At 41.3% G+C, this 20914-nt stretch overlaps 1 non-coding gene across 1 annotated transcript; it reads left to right on the top strand.

The window, feature by feature from the left end:
* The first annotated feature begins 8122 nt into the window (after positions 1–8122).
* Positions 8123–8194, top strand: TRNAW-CCA. The gene has a single exon. It is a non-coding gene; the product is annotated as a tRNA-Trp (tRNA).
* The last annotated feature ends 12720 nt before the right edge of the window (positions 8195–20914 follow it).

Here is a 20914-nt window from a genome sequence, read left to right as displayed (position 1 = left end):
TTGATATTTTTCCTGTCAATCTTGATTCCAGCTTGTGCTTCATCCAGCCCAGCATTTCTCATGATGTACTCTGCATAGAAGTTAAATAAGCAGGGTGACAATATACAGCCTTGACATACTCCTTTTCCTATTTGAAACCAGTCTGTTGTTCCATGTGCAGCTCTAACTATTGCTTCCTGACCTGCATACAGATTTCTCAAGAGGCAGGTCAGGTGGTCTGGTATGCCCATCTCTTTCAGAATTTTCCACAGTTTGTTGTGATCTACAGAGTCAAAGGCTTTGGCATAGTCAATAAAGCAGAAATAGATGTTTTTCTGGAACTCTCTTGCTTTTTCAATGATCCAGCAGATGTTGGCAATTTGATCTCTGGTTCCTCTGCCTTTTCTAAATCCAACTTGAACATCTGGAAGTTCACGGTTCACGTATTGTTGAAGCCTGGCTTGGAAAATTTTGAGCATTACTTTACTAGTGTGTGAGATGAGTGCAATTATGTGGTAGTTTGAGCATTCTTTGGCATTTCCTTTCTTTGGGATTGGAATGAAAACTGACCTTTTCCAGTCCTGTGGCCACTGCTGAGTTTTCCAAATTTTCTTGCATATTGAGTGCAGTGCTTTTCTTAGGTAAGATTATTCCTATGTTGTTTATTGTTTTTGATGGAATGGTAAATGGGATTGTTTCCTTAATTTCTCTTTCTGGTGGCTCATTTTTAGTGTATTGAGTGCAATAGATTTCTCTTTACTAATTTTGTGTCTCCTTCCAAACTTTAAGATATTTTAGTTCTATTTCTGTGAAAAATGCCATTGGTCACTTGATAGGGATTGTATTGAATCTGTAGATTGCCTTGGGTAGTACAGTTATCTGACCAATATTGATTCTTCCAACCCTGGAACATGTTACATCTTTTCATCTATTGGTCTTGGTGCTGAGATGAGGACTTCCAGGAGGTCTCACACCAATTAATATTCCTTGGGACCTGAAATTCTCTGTTAGACCAGTGGATTGGATCAGCACTCCCACCACAAGAACTCAAGCCAATATCTGGCCTGAAAGCCAAACCCCTGCAAGCCATGCTGTGTGGGAAAAAGACAAAAAGCAACAAACAGTAAGGAGAAGAACAATAACACAGAATAAAAACTAAGGTAAAATGAAAAGAATAAAAAACATACTTTAGAAAAAATAACAATAAAAATGAAATAGCAACAAAGAAATGAGAACCAGAACAGCAAAATAAATAAATAAAAACTGAAAAATAAGATTAAAAAAACTAAATCAACAATAATAATATAAAAAATAAAAAATTCCCTGGTGCCTTCTCTCTCAGTGTCCTTACTCCCACAGTGAGCTACAACCTACCCCTGCAGCCCCAGGCAGGCCTCCAAGGCTTCTAGGCAGGTGACTGGCCCTGCTGTGTCAGTCCACCTCTGAGTATGCTTTTCTCACCAGCATTTGCTCCTGGAGCTGCTTCTGAGCACAGGAGCCTGTGCAGGCCACTGGGGATGCAGATTTCCACAGGCACCCCTGCAAGGGCCAGCGCAGCTAGAGTAAGCCTTGGAGGGGGGTGGTGCTCAGTCTTCCTGGACCCACACAACCAGGAGGCCCTGTCAAGGGTGGCACTCAGGCTGCCAGGACCCACATTTCCATAACAGGCCTTGGTGAGGGTGGGGGCCCAGCGAGTGCACTTCAGGCCTGGGGTCCCATGCACCAGGAAAGGCCTCAGAGGGTGGTTGTGGCCCAGAGGGGACCTACATGGCTAGAAGAGGCCTAAGGTGGGGTGCTCTGGCCCAGGATCCATTCACCCAGAAGGGGCCCTGGGGGTTGAAATTTCAAGCCTGGGACCCCATCAGACTGGCCAGAGCCTGAGCAGGCAGAAGAGTCTCTGGCAGACTTTCCCTCCTACCCCCCAAGGTCACTCTCCATTTCCTCCAGTCCCTTCACTGTGCCTTCACTCTGAGGGGGCAGAGGAGAGTAGGGGTTCAGGCAGAGTACCCCAACAGGCTTGCCTGAGCCTCCCAGGGTGAGAGGATATACTGGCAGGGTTCCCTTCCAATCATTGGATCCACAGAATTGCCTTTCTGCCCCCACCGGTGCCTCTTCAGTGAGTGGGCTCCTCTGAGCATCAGAGCTTCTCCGCACCCCCAAAACCCACAGGTGCACTGGTTCCACCCTGCCTCCACTTTCCCTCCTTCTCCTCTTTCCCAAGTCTTACCTGGTCATGAGGGGCTTCCTCCTGTCTCCTTAGATGTCAGAGGACCCCCACCAGTGCCTACTTAATGCCCTGTGTGAGGAGACACAAACTACTCCATTATCATTTTCTGTTACATGACCAAGATTTACCTTGTATATTGAGGTGCTCCTATGCTGGGTGCACGTGTATTTTTGTTGTTGTTTCATTGTTGAGTCATGCCAACTCATCTGTGACCCCATGGATTATACCCACAGGCCTCTTTGCATGGGATTACCCAAGCAAGAACACTGGAGTGGGTTGCCATTTCCTTCTCCTTGGGAATCTTCAGAATCAGAGATCAAACCTGGGTTTGCTGTATTGCAGGCAGATTACTGTCTGAGCCAGAGGATAAGCATTGCTATATCTTCTTGGACTGATCCCTTGATTGATTAGGTAGTGTCTTTCTTTTATTTTAAAGAGTATTTTGTCTAAGTGTTGCTATTCTGACTTTCATTTGATTTCCATTTGCACAAACTCCCTTTTCCATACACTCATTTTCACACTGTGTGTGTCTCTAGATTTGAAGTAAGCCTTTGTAGGCAGCATATACACAGGTCTTGTTTTTGTTTCCATTCAGCCACTCTATGTCTTTTGGTTGGCACATTTTGGATGTCTTCACTTAAGATTATGATCAATATGTATATTCTTATGGCCATTTGGTGAATTGTTTTGGAAATATTTTTGTAGGTCTTCTTTTCCTCTTTCTTCATCTTTTGCTCTCTTCTCTTGTGATTTGATGACTAACTGTAATGTTGTGTTTAGATTCCTTTTTCCTTGTGTTGTGTGTGTATATCTATTATAGATTTTTTGTTTGCAGTTACCAAGAGGTTTCTTCTTCTTCTTCTTCTTCTTCTTTTTTTAAATGAAAAGCTATGTGTATGCATGCATGCTAAGTCACTTCAGTCATGTCCAACAACTTGTGACCCTATGGACTGTGGCCCGCCAGGCTTCTCAGTCCATGGGATTCTCCAGACAGGAATACTGGAGTGGGTTGCCATTTCCTTCTCCAGGCTATATGTATATGTGATTGTTTTAAGCTGTTGATCTCTCATTTTCAAATACATTTTCAAAACCCTGCATTTGTACTCTCCTCCCTTCAAGATTCAGAGAAGGCAACGGCAACCCACTCCAGTACTCTTGCCTGGAAAATCCCGTGGACAGAGGAGCCTGGTAGGCTGCTGTCCATAGGGTTGCTAGGAGTTGGACACTACTGAGTGACTTCACTTTCGCATTTCCCTTTCATGCATTGGAGAAGGAAATGGCAACCCACTCCAGTGTTCTTGCCTGGAGAATCCCAGGGATGGGGGAGCCTGGTGGGCTGCCGTCTATGGGGTCGCACAGAGTCGGACACGACTGAAACGACTTAGCAGCAGCAGCAGCAGCCCTTCAAGATTGCTGTTTTTGATAGCTTGTTTTACATCTAGTTATTTTGTGTCTCTTTTAACTGCTCGTTGTGGTTAGAGACCATTTTACTATTTTTGTCTTGTAACCTCCATACTAGCTTTGTGTGTAGCTGATTTTCTGCCTTTTCTGTATGTCTGCCTTTACTGGTGAGCCTTTCATTTCATAACTTTTCTTGTTTGTACTTGTGGCCATTTTTGCCTAGAAGAAATTCCTTTATCATTTATTGTCATGGTGGTTTGGTGATATTGAACCCTTTTGCTTATCTTTTGCTTATCTGTAAAGCTTTTGATTTTTCCATCAAGTCTTAATGATTGCCTTCTTGCATAGCGTAAGCTTGGTTTTGGTTCTTCCCTTTTACCACTTTAATGATACCATGCCATTTTTCATCTAGCCTGTGGAGTTTCTGCTGAAAAATTAGCTGATAGTTTATGGGAGTTCTTTTGCATGTTATTTGTTTATTTTCCCTTGCTTCTTTCAATATTGTCTCTTTATCTTTATTTTTTGTCATTTTAATTACAATGTATCTGGTGTATTCCTCTTTGGGTTCATCCTATATGGGACACTCTGCACGTCCTAGACTTGAGTGATTGTTTCCTTTCCCAGGTTAGGGAGATTTCAGCTATTATGTCTTCAGTTATATTCTCATCCTGTTTCCACTCTCTCTTCTCCTTCTGGGACCCCTATACTACAATGCAAATATGTGTGAGCTTAACAGTAGAGGGGTCTCTTAAATTGTCCTCAACCTATTGGGTAGGGCAAAATCTTGCCACTAAAGAGTCAATACGGCAGCTGCCAAGAGTGTTCATGTGGTTCAAAGTTCCCCAGTTATGGCTGCCATCCCAATGTTGGTGCTAGTGGTAAAGAACCCACCTGCTAATGCAGGAAATGTGAGAGACATAGGTTTGATCTGCGGTTGGGAAACATCCCCTGGAGGAGGGCATGGCAACCCACTTCAGTATTCTTTGGGCTTCCCTGGTGGCTCAGATGGTAAAGAATCTGCCTGCACCTTGGGAGCGCCAGGTTCAATTCCTTAGTGGGGAAGATCCCCTGTAGGAGGGCAAGGGAAACAAATCCAGTATTCTTCCTTGGGGAATCCCATGGACAGAGGAGCCTGGTGAGTGACAGTCTATGAGGTTGCAAAGAGTCAGACACAGCTGAGTGATTAACCCATTCACTTTCACTTTCCAGTATCTATGTCCTCAGGGTGAGCCACAATCACTACCCCGCCTCTCCAGGAGACTCCAAAATAAGCCAGTAGGTCTGGCCCAGGCTCCTATCAAGCTACTGCTTTTCCCCTGGGTCCTCGTGTGAGTGAAATTTTGTGTGGAAGGCGGTCCTAAGGTGGCAGAGGAATAGGATGGGGAGACCACTTTCTTCCCCACAAATTCATTGAAAGAACGTTTGAATGCCAAGCAAATTCCACAGAACAACTTCTGAATGCTGGCAGAGGACATCAGGAACCCAGAAAGGCAGCCCATTGTCTTCAAAAGGAGGTAGAACAAAATATAAAAGATAAAAAGAGAGACAAAAGAGGTAGGGATGGAGATCCAGCCCAGGAAGGGAGTCTTGAAAAAGAGAGAAGTTTCCAAACACCAGGAAACACTCTCTGGCGGGTCTGTGGCAAGCCTTGGAATCTCAGAGGGCAAAATAACTGGGAGGAAAAATAAATTAATAATTAAAACCCACAGATTACGTGCCTGACAACTCCCAGTGGAGCAGCAGCCCAGACGCTCACATCCCCCACTAGCAAGAGGGGGAGGCACAGGGAAGAGCGGGCTGCATTGCTTAGGGTAAGGAGCGGCCTGAATGCCCTGAGGGCAATCTGAGGGAACTAGCTTGAGATAGCAACCCAGACTGTGGGATAGCTATCCCGTGAAAAGGCGAAAAGTCCTGACCTAAGACACTGCCACAATAAACTGTGGAAAATTCTGAAAGAGATGGGAATACCAGACCACCTGACCTGCCTCTTGAGAAACCTGTATGCAGGTCAGGAAGCAACAGTTAGAACTGGACATGGGCCAACAGTCTGGTTCCAAATAGGAAAAGGAGTACGTCAAGGCTGTATATTGTCACCCTGCTTATTTAACTTCTATGCAGAGTACATCATGAGAAATGCTGGGCTGGAAGAAGCACAAGCTGGAATCAAGATTGCCGGGAGAAGTATCAATAACCTCAGATATGCAGATGACACCACCCTTATGGCAGAAAGTGAAGAACTAAAAAGCTTCTTGATGAAAGTGAAAGAGGAGAGTGAAAAAGTTGACTTAAAGCTCAACATTCAGAAAACTAAGATCATGTCATCTGGTCCCATCATTTCATCGGAAATAGATGGGGAAACAGTGGAAGCAGTGTCAGACTTAAGTTTTTTTTTTTGGCTCCAAAATCACTGCAGATGGTGACTGCAGCCATGAAATTAAAAGATGCTTACTGCTTGGAAGGAAAGTTATGGACAACCTAGATAGCATATTAAAAAGCAGAGACATTACTTTGCCAACAAAGGTCCATCTAGTCAAGGCTATTGTTTTTCCAGTGGTCATGTATGGATGTGGGAGTGGACTGTGAAGAAAGCTGGGCACCAAAAAATTGATGCTTTTGAACTGTGGTGTTGGAGAAGACTCTTGACAGTCCCTTGGACTGCAAGGAGATCCAACCAGTCCATCCAAAAGGAGATCAGTCCTGGGTGTTCATTGGAAGGACTGATGCTGAAGCTGAAACTCCAATATTTGGCCACCTCATGCAAAGAGTTGACTCATTGGAAAAGACCCTGATGCTGGGAGGGATTGTGGGCAGGAGGAGAAGGGGTCGACAGAGGATGAGATGACTGGATGGCATCACCAACTCGATGGACATGAGTTTGGGTAAACTCTGGGAGTTGGTGATGGACAGGGAGGCCTGGTGTGGTGCAATTCATGGGATCGCAAAGAGTCAGACACGACTGAGCAACTGAACTGAACTGAACTGAAGACACTGCCAGGCACGCTCACAGAACAAAAGACTGAGCAGAGCTAGCCAGCTGCGGACCAGCCCATCTGCCGCCAGAGACAGGCAGGGGAGGGCAGCCAGAGCCGGAAGGTGGCAATCGCAGCCCCAGAGAGCCATCCTATACCAAATTGCAAGCAGACTTCTTTGCTAACCAAGACTTCTTGGGATTCTGGATGATCGACATTTGCTGGGAGGGTCGCAGCCAGAGATCAGCTCCCCAGAATAGACACACAGCACACCTGAGAAGGTGCGCCCCTTGCACACCCAGAAAACTGAGCAACTGGAATGGGAGAGGGAATAAGCTGCAGCCTTCAACTGGGGGCAACTACACGCACCAAACACCTAGTCACCTGAGCTGCTCGGACCTGGGACAGGTGCAAAATGCAGGCCCAACCAAGTCTGCGCGTTTGTGGAGTACCCGAGAACCTGAATCTGAGCGGCTTAGACCTGGGAAGTGCATGTAAACCAGGACCCTCATCAGACTCCTGGCAGAGCAACCTAGAGTCTGAGCAGTGTAGACTGGGAAAGCACACACGCCGTGTGTGTGTGTGGCGGCAAACCCAGTGTGGCTGAATCACTGTGAGCACATGCCAGTGATATTTGTTCGCAGTGTTCCTCCCTCCCCAAAGCATAACTGAACAAGAGAGCCTAAAAAAAAAAAAAAAGTGACCACCACCGCGCCCCTGTGTCAGGGTGGAAATTAGACACTGAAGAGACCAGCAAACAAAAGCTAAAATAAACAGAGGGAACTGCTTTGGGAGTGACAGGTGCAATAGATTAAAACCCTGTAGTTAGCACCAACTACATGGGAACGGACCTATAGACCCTGAGAAGTACAAGCCGGACCAAGGAACTATCTGAAGATGAACTGACCCCACACTGCCCGCAATAGCTCTAGAGAAAGTCTTAGATATATTTTTACTACTATCATTTTTTTAATTTAAAAAAAATTAAAAATTTTTTTTTAATTTGTTTTATTTTTTTACTTTTAAGTCCCCATTACTCCTTTAATTTTCATTTTTGTAACCTACTATTACCTTGCAAAAAAAAGAAAGGAAGAAAGAAAGACCCTATTTTTAAAGCAAACTTCGCATATATATATATATATATTTTATAATTTCTGTGACTTTGTTTTTTGTTTGTTTGTTTTTCGGTTTTTTTTTTAAATATTGTATTTTTGGGAAACTAACCTCTACTCAAGACTTTTAATCTTTGCATTTTGGTATCTGTTATCAACTTTGTACCTTTAAGAACCCAATCTTCAGTACCCATTTTTACTTGGGAGCGAGATCACTGGCCTGATTGCTCTCTCTCCCTTTTGACTCTCCTTTTTCTCTACCAGGTCGCCTCTATATCCCCCCACCGCCTCTATATCTCCCCGCCCCCTTTTGTTCTCTACCCAACTAGGTGAATCTCTTTGTGTGTTCTGGGCTGTGGAGAACACTTAAGGAACTGATTACTGGCTGGATCTGTCTCTCTCCTTTTTATTCTGCCTTTTATCCTCTTGGGGCTTCCCTGGTGGCTCAGAGGTTAAAGTGTCTGCCTCCAATGTAGGAGACCCAGGTTCAATCCCTGGGTTGGGAAAATCCCCTGGAGAAGGAAATGGCAACCCACTCCAGTATTCTTGCCTGGAGAATCCCATGGATGGAGGAGCCTGGTAGGCTACAGTCCACAGGGTCGCAAAGAGTTGGACACAACTGAGCGACTTCATTTTCACTTTTATCCTCTTGCCCACCTCTGTCTCCTTCCTCCCTCTTCTCTACTCTGTGTAGCTCTGTGAACATCTCTGAGGGGTCCAGACTGTGATGAGCACATAGGGAAGTGATTACTGGCTAGCTTGCAATCTCCCTTTTTGATACCCCCTCTGCTCCTCCTGGTCACCTCTAACTCCCTCTTCCCTCTTCTCTTCTCCATGTAACTGTGTACCTCTCTGCGTGTCCCTCACTGTGGAGAAACTTTTCATCATTAACCTAGATGTTTTATCATCAGTGCTGTATAGATGGAGAAGTCTTGAGGCTACTATAAGAATAAGACTGAAAAACAGAGGCAGGAGGCTTAAGTCCAAATCCTGAGAACACCAGAGAACTCTTGAATCCAGGGACCATTAAACAATAGGAGCTCATCAAACACCTCCATATCTACACTGAAACCAAGCACCACCCAAGGGCCAACAAGCTCCAGAGCAAGACATACCATGCAAATTCCCCAGCAACACAGGAACATAACCCTGAGCCTCAATATACAGGCTGACCAAAGTCATTCCAAACCCACTGACATCTCAAAACTTATTACCAGACACTTCATTGCACTCCAGAGAGAAGAAATCCAGCTCCACCCTCCAGAACACCGACACAAGCTTCCCTAACCAGAAAACCTTGACAAGCTACCCATCCAACCCCACCCACAGTGAGGAACCTCCACAATAAAGAGGAACCACCGACTGCCAGAATACAGAAAGACCACCCCAAACACAGCAATCTAAACAAGATGAAAAGGCAGAGAAATACCCAGCAGGTAAAAGAACAGGATAAATGCCCATCAAACCAAACAAAAGAGGAAGAGATAGGGTATCTACCTGATAAAGAATTGCAATAGTGAATATGATAGTGAAAATGATCCAAAATCTTGAGAGCAAATTGAAGCTACAGATAAATAGCCTGGAGACAAGGATAGAGAAGATGCAAGAAAGGTTTAATAAAGACCTAGAAGAAATAAAAAATAGTCAATATGTAATGAATAATGCAATAAATGAGATAAAAATCACTCTGGAGGGAACCGACAGTAGAATAACAGAGGCAGAAGATAAGGTTAAGTGAGGTAGAAGATATAATGGTAGAAATACATGAAACAGAGAGGAAAAAAGAAAAAAGAAATGAGGACAACCTCAGAGACCTCTGGGACAATGTTACACACCCCAACATTCAAATCATAGGAGTCCCAGAAGAAGAGGACAAAAAGAAAGACCATGAGAAAATACATGAGGAGATAATAGTTGAAAACTTCCCTAAAATGGGGAAGGAAATAATCACCCAAGTCCAAGAAACCCAGAGAATCCCAAACAGGATAAATCCAAGGCAAAACACCCCAAGACACATATTAATCAAATTACCAAAGATCAAACACAAAGAACAAATATTAAAAGCAGCAAGGGAGGAAAAAGGGGAAAGAAAGAAAAGAAGAAAAATAAATAAATAAAAGCAGCAAGGTAAAAACAACAAATAACACACAAGGGGATTCCCATACGGATAACAGCTGATCTTTCAATAAAAACTTCAGACCAGAAGGGAATGGCAAGACATACTTAAAGTGATGAAAGGAAATAACCTACAGCCCAGATTACTGTACCCAGCAAGGATCTCATTCAAATATGAAGGAGAAATCAGAAGCTTTACAGACAAGCAAAATTGAGAGAATTCAGAGCCACCAAACCAGCTCTCCAACAAATGCTAAAGGATCTTCTCTAGACAGGAAACACAGAAAGGGTGTATAAAATCAAACCCAAAACAATAAAGTAAATGGCAACGGGATCATACTTATCAATAATTGCCTTGAATGTAAATGGCTTGAATGCCCCAACCAAAAGACAAAGACTGGCAGAATGGATACAAAAACAAGACCCCTATATATGTTGTCTACAAGAGACCCACCTTGAAACAAGGGACACATACAGACTGAAAGTGAAGGGCTGGAAAAAGATATTCCATGCAAATAGAGGCCAAAAGAAAGCAGGAGTAGCAATACTCATATCAGATAAAATAGACTTTAAAACAAAGGCTGTGAAAAGAGACAAAGATGGACACTACATAATGATCAAAGGATAAATCCAAGAAGAAGATATAACAATCATAAATATATATGGACCCAACATAGGAGCACCACAATATGTAAGACAAATGCTAACAAGCATGAAAGGGGAAATTAACAATAACACAATAATAGTGGGGGACTTTAATACTCTACTCACACCTATAGATAGATCAACTAAACAGAAAATTAACAAGGAAATGCAAACTTTAAATGATACAATAGACCAGCTAGACCTAATTGATATCTACGGGACATTTCACCCCAAAACAATCAATTTCACCTCTTTCTCAAGTGCACACGGAACCTTCTTCAGGATAGATCACATCCTGGGCCATAAATCTAGCCTTGGTAAGTTGAAAAGAATTCAAATCATTCCAAGCATCTCTTCTGACCAAAATGCAGTGAGATTAGATGTCAGTTACAGGAGAAAAACTATTAAAAATTCCAACATATGAAGGCTGAACAACATGCTGCTGGATAATCAACAAATCATAGAAGAAATCAAAAAAGAAATCAAAATATGCATAGAAATGAATGAAAATGAAAACACAACAACCCCAAACCTATGGGACATTGTAAAAGCAGTGCTAAGAGGAAGGTTCATAGCATTACAGTCTTACCTAAAGAAACAAGAAAAAAGTCAAATAAATAACCTAACTCTACACCTAAAGCAACTTGAAAAGGAAGAATGAAGAATCCCAGGGTTAGTAGAAGGAAAGAAATCTTAAAAATTAGGGCAGAAATAAATGCAAAAGAAACAAAAGAGACCATAGCAAAAATCAACAAAACCAAAAGCTGGTTCTTTGAGTAGGTAAATAAAATCGACAAACCATTAGCCAGACTCACCAAAAAACAAAGAGATAAAAATCAAATCAACAAAATTAGAAATGAAAATTGAGAGATCACAACAGACAACACAGAAATACAAAGGATCATAAGAGACTATTATCAGCAACTATATGCAAATAAAATGGACAACTTGGAAGAAATGGACAAATCTTTAGAAAACTACAACTTCCCAAAATTGAACCACGAAGAAATAGAAAATCTCAACAGACCCATCACAAGCACTGAAATTGAAACTGTAATCAGAAATCTTCCAACACACAAAAGCCCAGGACCAGATGGCTTCACAGCTGAATTCTACCAAAAATTTAGAGAAGAACTAACACCTATCCTACTCAAACTCTTCCAGAAAATTGCAGAGGAAGGTAAACTTCCAAACTCATTCTATGATGCCACCATCACCTTAATACCAAAACCAGACAAAGATGCCACAAAAAAAGAAAGCTATAGGGCAATATCACTGATGAACATAGATGCAAAAATCCTTAACAAAATTCTAGCAACCAGAATCCAACAACATATTAAAAAGATCATACATCATGACCAAGTGGGCTTTATGCCAGGGATGCAAGGGTTCTTCAATATTGGCATTTCAATCAATGTAATACACCACATTAACAAATTGAAAAATAAAAACCATATGATTATCTCAATATATGCAGAGAAAGCCTTTGACAAAATTCAACATCCATTTATGATAAAAACTCTCCAGAAAGCAGGAATAGAAGGAACATACCTCAATATAATAAAAACTATATATGACAAAACCCTCAGCAAACATTATCCTCAACAGTGAAAAATTGAAAGCATTTCATCTAAAGTCAGGAACAAGACAAAGGTGCCCACTCACCATTACTATTCAATATAGTTTTGGAAGTTTTAGCCACAGCACTCAGAGCAGAAAATGAAATAAAAGGAATCCAGATTGGAAAAGAAGAAGTAGAACTCTCACTGTTTGCAGATGACATGATCCTCTATGTAGAAAACCCTAAAGACTCCACCAGAAAATTACTAGAGCTAATCAATGAATATAGTAAAGTTGCAGGATATAAAATTAACACACAGAAATCCCTTGCATTCCTATACACTAACAATGAGAAAACAGAAAGAGAAATTAAGGAAACAATTCCATTCACCATTGCAACAAAAAGAATAAAATACTTAGGAATAAATCTACCTAAAGGAAAAAAAGAATGTATAAAAAACTATAAATCACTGATGAAAGAAATCAAAAAGGACACAAATAGATGGAGAAATATACCATATTCATGGATCAGAAGAATCAATACAGTGAAAATGAGTATACTACTCAAAGCAATCTATAGATTCAATGCAATCCCTATCAAACTACCAATGGTATTTTTCAAAGAACTAGAACAAATTATTTCACAATTTGTATGGAAATACAAAAAACCTTGACTAGCCAAAGCAATCTTGAGAAAGAAGAAAGGGACCAGAGGAATCAACCTGCCTGACTACAGTCTCTACTACAAAGCCACAGTCATCAAGACAGTGTGGTACAGGAACAAAGACAGAAATATAGATAAATGGAAGAAAATAGAAAGCCCAGAGATAAATCCACGTAACTATGGACACCTTATCTTTGACAAATGAGGCAAGAATATATCATGGAGAAAAGACAATCTCTGTAACAAGTGGTGCTGAGAAAACTGGTCGACCACTTGTAAAAGAATGAAACTAGAACACTTTCTAACCCCATATGCAAAAATAAACTCAAAATAGATTAAAGACCTAAATGTAAGACCAGAAACTATAAAACTCCTAGAGGAGAACATAGGCAAAACACTCTCCGACATAAACCACAGTAAGATCCTCTATGACCCACCTCCCAGAATATTGGAAATAAAAGCAAAAGTAAACAAATGAGACCTAATTAAAATTAAAAGCTTCTGCACAACAAAGGAAACTATAAGCAAGATGAAAAGATACCCTTCAGAATGGGAGAAAATAATAGCAAATGAAGCAATGGACAAGGAATTAATCTCAAAAATATACAAGCAACTCCTGCAGCTCAATTCCAGAAAAATAAAAGATCCAATCAAAAAGTGGGCCAAAGAACTAGACATTTCTCCAAAGAAGACATACAGATGGCTAGCAAACACATGAAAAGATGCTCCACATCACTCATTATCAGAGAAATGTAAATCAAAACCACAGTGAGGTACCATTACATGCCAGTCAGGATGGCTGCTATCCAAAAGTCTACAAGCAATAAATGCTGGAGAGGGTGTGGAGAAAAAGAAACCCTCTTACACTGTTGGTGGGAATGCAAACTAGTACAGCCACTATGGAGAACAGTGTGGAGATTCTTTAAAAAACTGGAAATAGAACTGCCATATGACCCAGCAATCCCGCTGCTGGGTATATACCCGGAGGAAACCAGAATTGAAAGAGATGTGTGTACCCCAATGTTCATCACAGCACTGTTTATAATAGCCAGGACATGGAAGCAACCTAGATGCCATCAGCAGACAAATGGCTAAGAAAGCTGTGGTACATACACACAATAGAATATTACTCAGCCATTAAAAAGAATACATTTGAATCAGTTCTAATGAGGTGGCTGAAACTGGAGCCTATTATACAGAGTGAATTAAGTCAGAAAAAAAGCCACCAATACAGTATACTAATGCATATATATGGAATTTAGAAAGATGGTAATGATAACCCTGTATGCGAGACAGCAAAAGAGACACAGATGTAGTGAACAGTCTTTTGGACTCTGTGGGAGAGGGCGAGGGTGGAATGATATGGGAGAATGGCATTGAAACATGTAAAATATCATATGTGTAATGAATCGCCAGTTCAGGTTCGATGCATGATACAGGGTGCTTGGGGCTGGTGCACTGGGATGACCCAGAGGGAAGGTATAGGGAGGGAGGCGGGAGTGGGGTTCAGGATGGGGAACACATGAACACCCATGGTGGATTCAAGTCAATGTATGGCAAAACCAATACAATATTGTAAAGTAAAGTAAATTAATTAATTAATTTTAAAAAACAAAGCAATTTTGTGTGAACCCTTTTAGACTGAAGTCTCTGTTTCCCCAAGTTCTGTGGGGTTCCGGCAACTAAGCCCTATTGGCCTTCAAAGCCAGATGCTCTGGAGCTCATCTTCCTTGTGCTGGAGCCCTGTGTTCAAGATCCTGAAGTGGGGCTCAGAACTCTCACTCCTGCAGGAGAACCTCTGCAAGATAATTATTCTCTAGTTGGAGGTTCACTCAGCCTGGGACTATGGGATCTGATGATATCATGATTTTGCCTCTCTTACACATCTCCTTGTCATTCCCTCCTTATGTCTTTAATTGGAGAAGATCTATTTGCTGTGTTCCTGTCTTTTCCACTGACGGCTGCTATGCAGATATTTGTGGTTTGGTGTGCTCATGAGAGGAAGTAAGCTCAGGGTTTTTCTACAATGCCAGTTTGGGTGCTCTCAAAAATTATTTCTTACCTAAGCTTTCAGGGAATTTGTGTCAGGTACTCAAATGATAAGTCAGTGTGTCCATAGAGTTTCAGGATATATTTAACTTTAATTTGAGAAAAATTGGGTAACAATGCATGAATTCTGCCTGTCTCCACCCTTGCCTTTCCTTTCTTGTTTTGTCTGATTAACATTTTATAAATGATAAATACTAAAGTTTATCTCCACCTTTCTTCATGAATGTAAAGTGCTGGTGTCAATTTTAGGACAAAATGTGAAATGCAGTCTATGGTTATTAGAAGTGAGATTGCAAATGAAAGTAGGGGCAGGACTGCTTTGAAATAGGACTAATGCTAGGAAACCAGCTTCTTACTTTGATCAAAAAACTACTGTTTATGTGGCAAACAAACCAAAACGTTGATACCAAGGACAAGTGAACGTTCTTGTATACTGTGTGCAAGGTAAATGTAAATGATGGTGAATTCTTCACATTTCTAACCTGAAGAAGGCCCATTTGTCCATCTCCTTTTTAGAAATTTTCTTTGGAGACAGCTGGGCAAGGATCCTTTCCCTATTTTTTAACTTCAAAAGTTTCATGTTAAGTATTACAATTTGATTTCTGTATACACAAAAAGTGATCACCATCACAAGTCTAGTTGTCACCTATCACCACACAGTTGACCCCCTTCACCATATGTCCACCTCCTCCGCCCTGGCCCCCCTTGCCTCTAGTAACCACCAGTTGTTCACTGTATCTATGAGGGTTTTTTGTTTGTTTGTTTGTTTTACCGTGTTTGCTCATTTGCTTTTTTTTTTTGTCTCCTCATGTGAGTGAAATCATATGGCATTTGTCTTTCTTCACTTTACCTATTTCATTCAGCATTATACTGTCAAGGTCCATCCATGTTGTCACAAATGTCAGAATTGAATTCTATTTTATGGTTGAGTAATATATATATATATATATCTTATATCTTTTCTATCCATTCAGTCATTGACTGGCACTTAGGTTGTTTCCATATCTTGGCTAATATAAATAATGCTACAAGGAAGATCTCAGTGCCTATATCATTTTGAATTACTGTTTTCCTGTACTTTGGGTAATTTCCTGTTCAGTTCAGGTTAATCACTCAGTCATGTCTGACTCCCTGCGACCCCGTGGACTATAGCACGCCAGGCCTCCCTGTCCATCACCAACTCCCGGAGTTGACCCTGAACTATTCCACAAACATGGAATAGCTGGGATATATGGTAGCTGTATTTACAGGGTCCTTGACACCAGCTTCAATCCTGGCTGTAACCATTTCTTCTCAGGAAGATGAAAGACATTAGATTATTCTTTCAAGGATCCAAAAAATCAGTTATTCAGTTTCCAATTTAGCATGAGTTTGACTCTCTGAAGCAAGGTACAGAAAGTTTAGCATGTAATAGTAAATTGTGCCATCCTGTCTGCTTATGGAAAACAAGATCTCATTGATCTTAAGGAAACATGCTCTATACCAGCTAAAATCTGCACTGGTAAAGGACTCATTGGCCTAGATATATAAATAACATGAGTTTATTCTTTCTAGTCATTTTAGTCTACTGACACACATGTACTGGGTACTGCTTATTCAATAAAATAAAGTGTTCTCTTTTTATGTTGTTATGAAGAGGACTTTCTTTAAGACATTTAATTCACCAATAATATGAAGGAATGAATTTTTTGCCGCACCTTTTTCTAGATAATCAAAGTTATTGTTGTAGACAAATTTGGGCATGCTGTCTGTGAATAACTCAATTAATAATAGGTGCAATACTTTTCTGTTAATCAGAACATTTATATATCAATAATAAGTAGATTCTAGGAATCTATTCTAGGAATGGGCAAATGAAAATGGACTGGCATGGGTGAATTTAACTCAGATGGCCATTATATCTACTACTGTGGGCAGGAATCCCTTAGAAGAAATGGAGTAGCCATGAATAGCCATCATGGTCAACAAAAGAGTCTGAAATGCAGTACTTGAATGCAATCTCAAAAATGACAGAATGATCTCTGTTCGTTTCCAAGGCAAACCATTCAATATCCAAGCCTATGCCCCAACCAAAACGCTGAAGAAACTGAAGTTGAATGGTTATATGAAGACCTACAAACCTTTTAGAACTAACACCCAGAAAAGATGTCCTTTTCATTATAGGGGACTAGAATGCAAAACTAGGAACTCAAGAAAAGCCTGGAGTAACAGGCAAATTTGGCCTTGGAGTATGGAATGAAGAAGGGCAAAGGCTAGTAGAGTTTTGCCAAGAGAACGCACTGGTCATAGCAAACACCCTCTTCCAACAACAGAAGAGCAGACTCTACACATGGACATCACCAGATGGTCAACACCAATATCAGACTGATTATATTCTTTGCAGCCAAAGATGGAGAATCTCTATATAGTCAGCAAAAACAAGACCGGGAGCTGACTGTGGCTCAGATCATGAACTCCTTATTGCCAAATTCAGACTTAAATTGAAGAAAGTAGGGAAAACCACTAGACTATTCAGGTATGACCTAAGTCAAATCCCTTATGACTATACAGTGGAAGTGAGAAATAGATTTAAGGAACTAGGTCTGATAGACAGAGTGCCTGAACTACGGACAGAGGTTCGTGACATTGTACAGGAGACAGGGATCAAGACCATCCCCAAGGAAAAGAAATGCAAAAAAGCAAAATGGCTGTCTGAGGAGGACTTACAGATAGCTGTGAAAAGAAGAGAAGTGAAAAGCAAAGGAGAAAAGGAAAGATATAAGCATCTGAATGCAGAGTTCCAAAGAATAGCCAGGAGAGATAAGAAAGCCTTCCTCAGTGATCAATGCAAAGAAATAGAGGAAAACAACAGAATGGGAAAGACTAGAGGTCTCTTCAAGAAAATTAGAGATACCAAGGGAACATTTCAGGCAAAGATGGGTTCGATAAAGGACAGAAATGGTATGGACCTAACAGAAGCAGAAGATATTAAGAAGAGGTGGCAAGAATACACAGAAGAACTGTACAAAAAAGATCTTTACGACCCAGATAATCACAATGGTGTGATCACTCACCTAGAGCCAGACATCCTGGAATGTGAAGTCAAGTGGGCCTTAGAAAACATCACTATGAACAAAGCTAGTGGATGTGATGGAATTCCAGTTGAGCTATTTCAAATCCTGAAAGATGATTCTGTGAAAGTGTTGCACTCCATATCCCAGCAACTTTGGAAAACTGAGCAGTGGCCACAGGAGTGGAAAAGGTCAGTTTTCATTCCAATCCTAAAGAAAGAAAGTTTGCCATAGAATGTGCAAACTACTGCACAATTACACTCATCTCACACACTAATAAAGTAATGCTCAAAATTCTCCAAGTTGGACTTCAGCAATATGTGAACCATGAACTTCCAGATGTTCAAGCTGGTTTTAGAAAAGGCAGAGGAATCAGAGATCAAATTACCAACATCTGCTGGATCATGGAAAAAGCAAGAGAGTTCCAGAAAAGCATCTATTTCTGCTTTATCGACTATTCCAAAGCCTTCAACTCTGTGGATCACAATAAACTGTGGAAAACACTTAAAAACATGGGAAGACCAGACCACCTGACCTGCCTCTTGAGAAATCTGTATGCAGGTCAGGAAGCAACAGTTAGAACTGGACATGGAACAACAGACTGGTTCCAAATAGGAAAAGGAGTATGTCAAGCCTGTATATTGTTACCCCGCTTATCTAACTTATATGCAGAGTACATCATGAGAAATGCTAGGCTGGAAGAAGCACAAGCTGGAATCAAGATTGTCGAGAGAAATATCAATAGCCTCAGATGTGCAGATGACACCACCCTTATGGCAGAAAGTGAAGAGGAACTAAAAGGCCTCTTGATGAAAGTGAAAGAGGACAGTGAAAAAGTTGGCTTAAAGCTTAACATTCAGGAAACTAAGATCATGGTATCTGGTCCCATCACTTCATGGAAAATAGATGGGGAGACAGTGGAAACAGTGTCAGACTTTTTTGGGGGGGGCTCCAAAATCACTGCAGATGGTGATTGCAGCCATGAAATTAAAAGATGCTTACTCCTTGGAAGGAAAGTTATGACCAACCTAGATAGCATATTAAAAAGCAGAGACATTGCTTTGCCAACAAAGGTCCATCTAGTCAAGGCTATTGTTTTCCCAGAGGTCATGTATGGATGTGAAAGTTGGACTGTGAAGAAAGCTGAGAGCTGAAAAATTGATGCTTTTTAGCTGTGGTGTTGGAGAAGACACTTGAGAGTCTCTTGGACTGCAAGGAGATCCAACCAGTCCATCCTGAAGGAGATCAGTCCTGGGTGTTCATTGGAAGGACTGATTCTGAAGCTGAAATGCCAATACTTTGGCCACCTCATGCGAAGAGTTGACTCATTGGAAAAGACCCCGATTCTGGGAGGGATTGGGGGCAGGAGGAGAAGGGGAAGACAGAGGATGAGATGGCTGGATGGCATCACTAACTCGATGGACATGAGTTGGGGTTAACTCCTAGAGTTGGTGATGGACAGGGAGGCCTGGCATGCTGGGATTCATGGGGTCGCAGAGTCAGACAGAATGAAGTGACTGAACTGAACTGAACTGAGTAAGTAGATAAGAGGCTTCCCAGGTAGCTTAGTGGTAAAGAAACTGCTTGTCAAGCAGGAGATGTGGGTTGGATCCCTATTTTGGGAAGGAGAAGAAGATGGCAACCCACTCCAGTTCTTGCCTGGGAAATCTCATGGACAGAGGAGCCTAGTGGGCTATAGTCCAAGTGAACAGAGTCAGACACAACTTAGTGAATAAACAACAAGAACAACCATAAATAAATCAGAGCTTTGAACATTTGCATTCCATTATAAACAGCACTTTTAGCTCATATTTGGATTGCAGTTTATTATTTTTATACTTTTCTGTGAATAAGTGAAAGTGAAAGTCTCTCAGTTGTGTCTGACTCTTTGAAACTTCATGGAATTCTCTAGGCCAGAATACTGGAATGGGTAGCCTTTCCATTCTCCAGGGGATCTTCCCAACCCAGAAATCCAACCCAGGTCTCCCATATGGCAGGCAGATTCTTCACCAGCTGAGCCACAAGGGAAGCCCAACAAAACTGGCATGGGTAGCCTATCCCTTCTCCAGGAGATCTTCCCGGCCCAGGAATCGAATCAGGGTCTCCTGCATTGCAGGTGGATTCTTTATCAACTGAGCTATGAAGGAAGCCTTTCTGTGAATAGCAAATCTTTAAAATGATACTAAATTCTTTGATACTCATAGAAGAACTTATACCCAACAGGAAAGTACTTCTCCTCTGAAAAAGAGAAATCATTTTATATTAAGAAAATTTTTCTGCTAGTTGATGGGTGTTGAAATCCCTTGTCATACATTTACTTGATGAGTATTAATGAATGACATTACACAAAATCTGTCATATAGAGTGTTCAATGTCGTCAGATGAGTTATCTTAATAAAGTCTCTTGCATAGGAAATGAGGCAGCAATGAGGAATTTTACTCGTCCTCATGGTTTAGACAGAATCCAGAGTCAATTTATGTAGTTGCAGGGTGCAATAAAGGTGTTTTATCCTAGTGATTAAGTAGGAGACAAACATTCTGAACAATCACAGATTGGAACTCGAAAAGGTTATTTTTTTTCCCGTGTGGCTGTTGTATTTAGTGGCTAAGTCGTGTCTGACTCTTTGCGACCCCATGGACTGTAGCCCGTCAGGTTCCCCTGTCAAAGTTTTGTGTGGAAATTAGTAGTAAAATATTTCAGAATAATGTGTGCTGTCTTTGTTTAGATGCTGACTCCAATTAATACCCACAAGTGAGTGAAAGTCACTCTGTCGTGTCTGACTCTTTACGATCCCACGGACTGTAGCCTGCCAGGCTCGTCTGTCCATGGGATTCTCCAGGCAAGAATACTGGAGTGGGTTGCCACAGCAATTTGTGGCCCTGATGGGTGGAAGCTCATGTATTTATTCACATTCCCTATTTGAATACTTGGGGCTTATGTGGTGGGAGCTACATAGATAGTGAAGAACATCAAAAAGACAAGATCATAAGGCAGTAGGAGACAAAATATAAATAGACCATTTCAGTATTAAAATTACACAAAAATCCTGTGGTTTGAGGGAAATCTGATACAATGGCATCACAGAGAAGGACACCAGACCCAATCTTAGGAAAGCAGGAAATCAGAGACAGTAAGGAGGAAT

The sequence above is a fragment of the Cervus elaphus genome, chromosome 20, assembly GCF_910594005.1.
Source record: "Cervus elaphus chromosome 20, mCerEla1.1, whole genome shotgun sequence".
In the NCBI taxonomy this organism is placed as follows: Eukaryota; Metazoa; Chordata; class Mammalia; order Artiodactyla; family Cervidae; genus Cervus; species Cervus elaphus.
The sequence above is the reverse complement of the archived record's forward strand: the minus strand, read 5'-3'. Positions and strand labels throughout refer to the sequence as shown.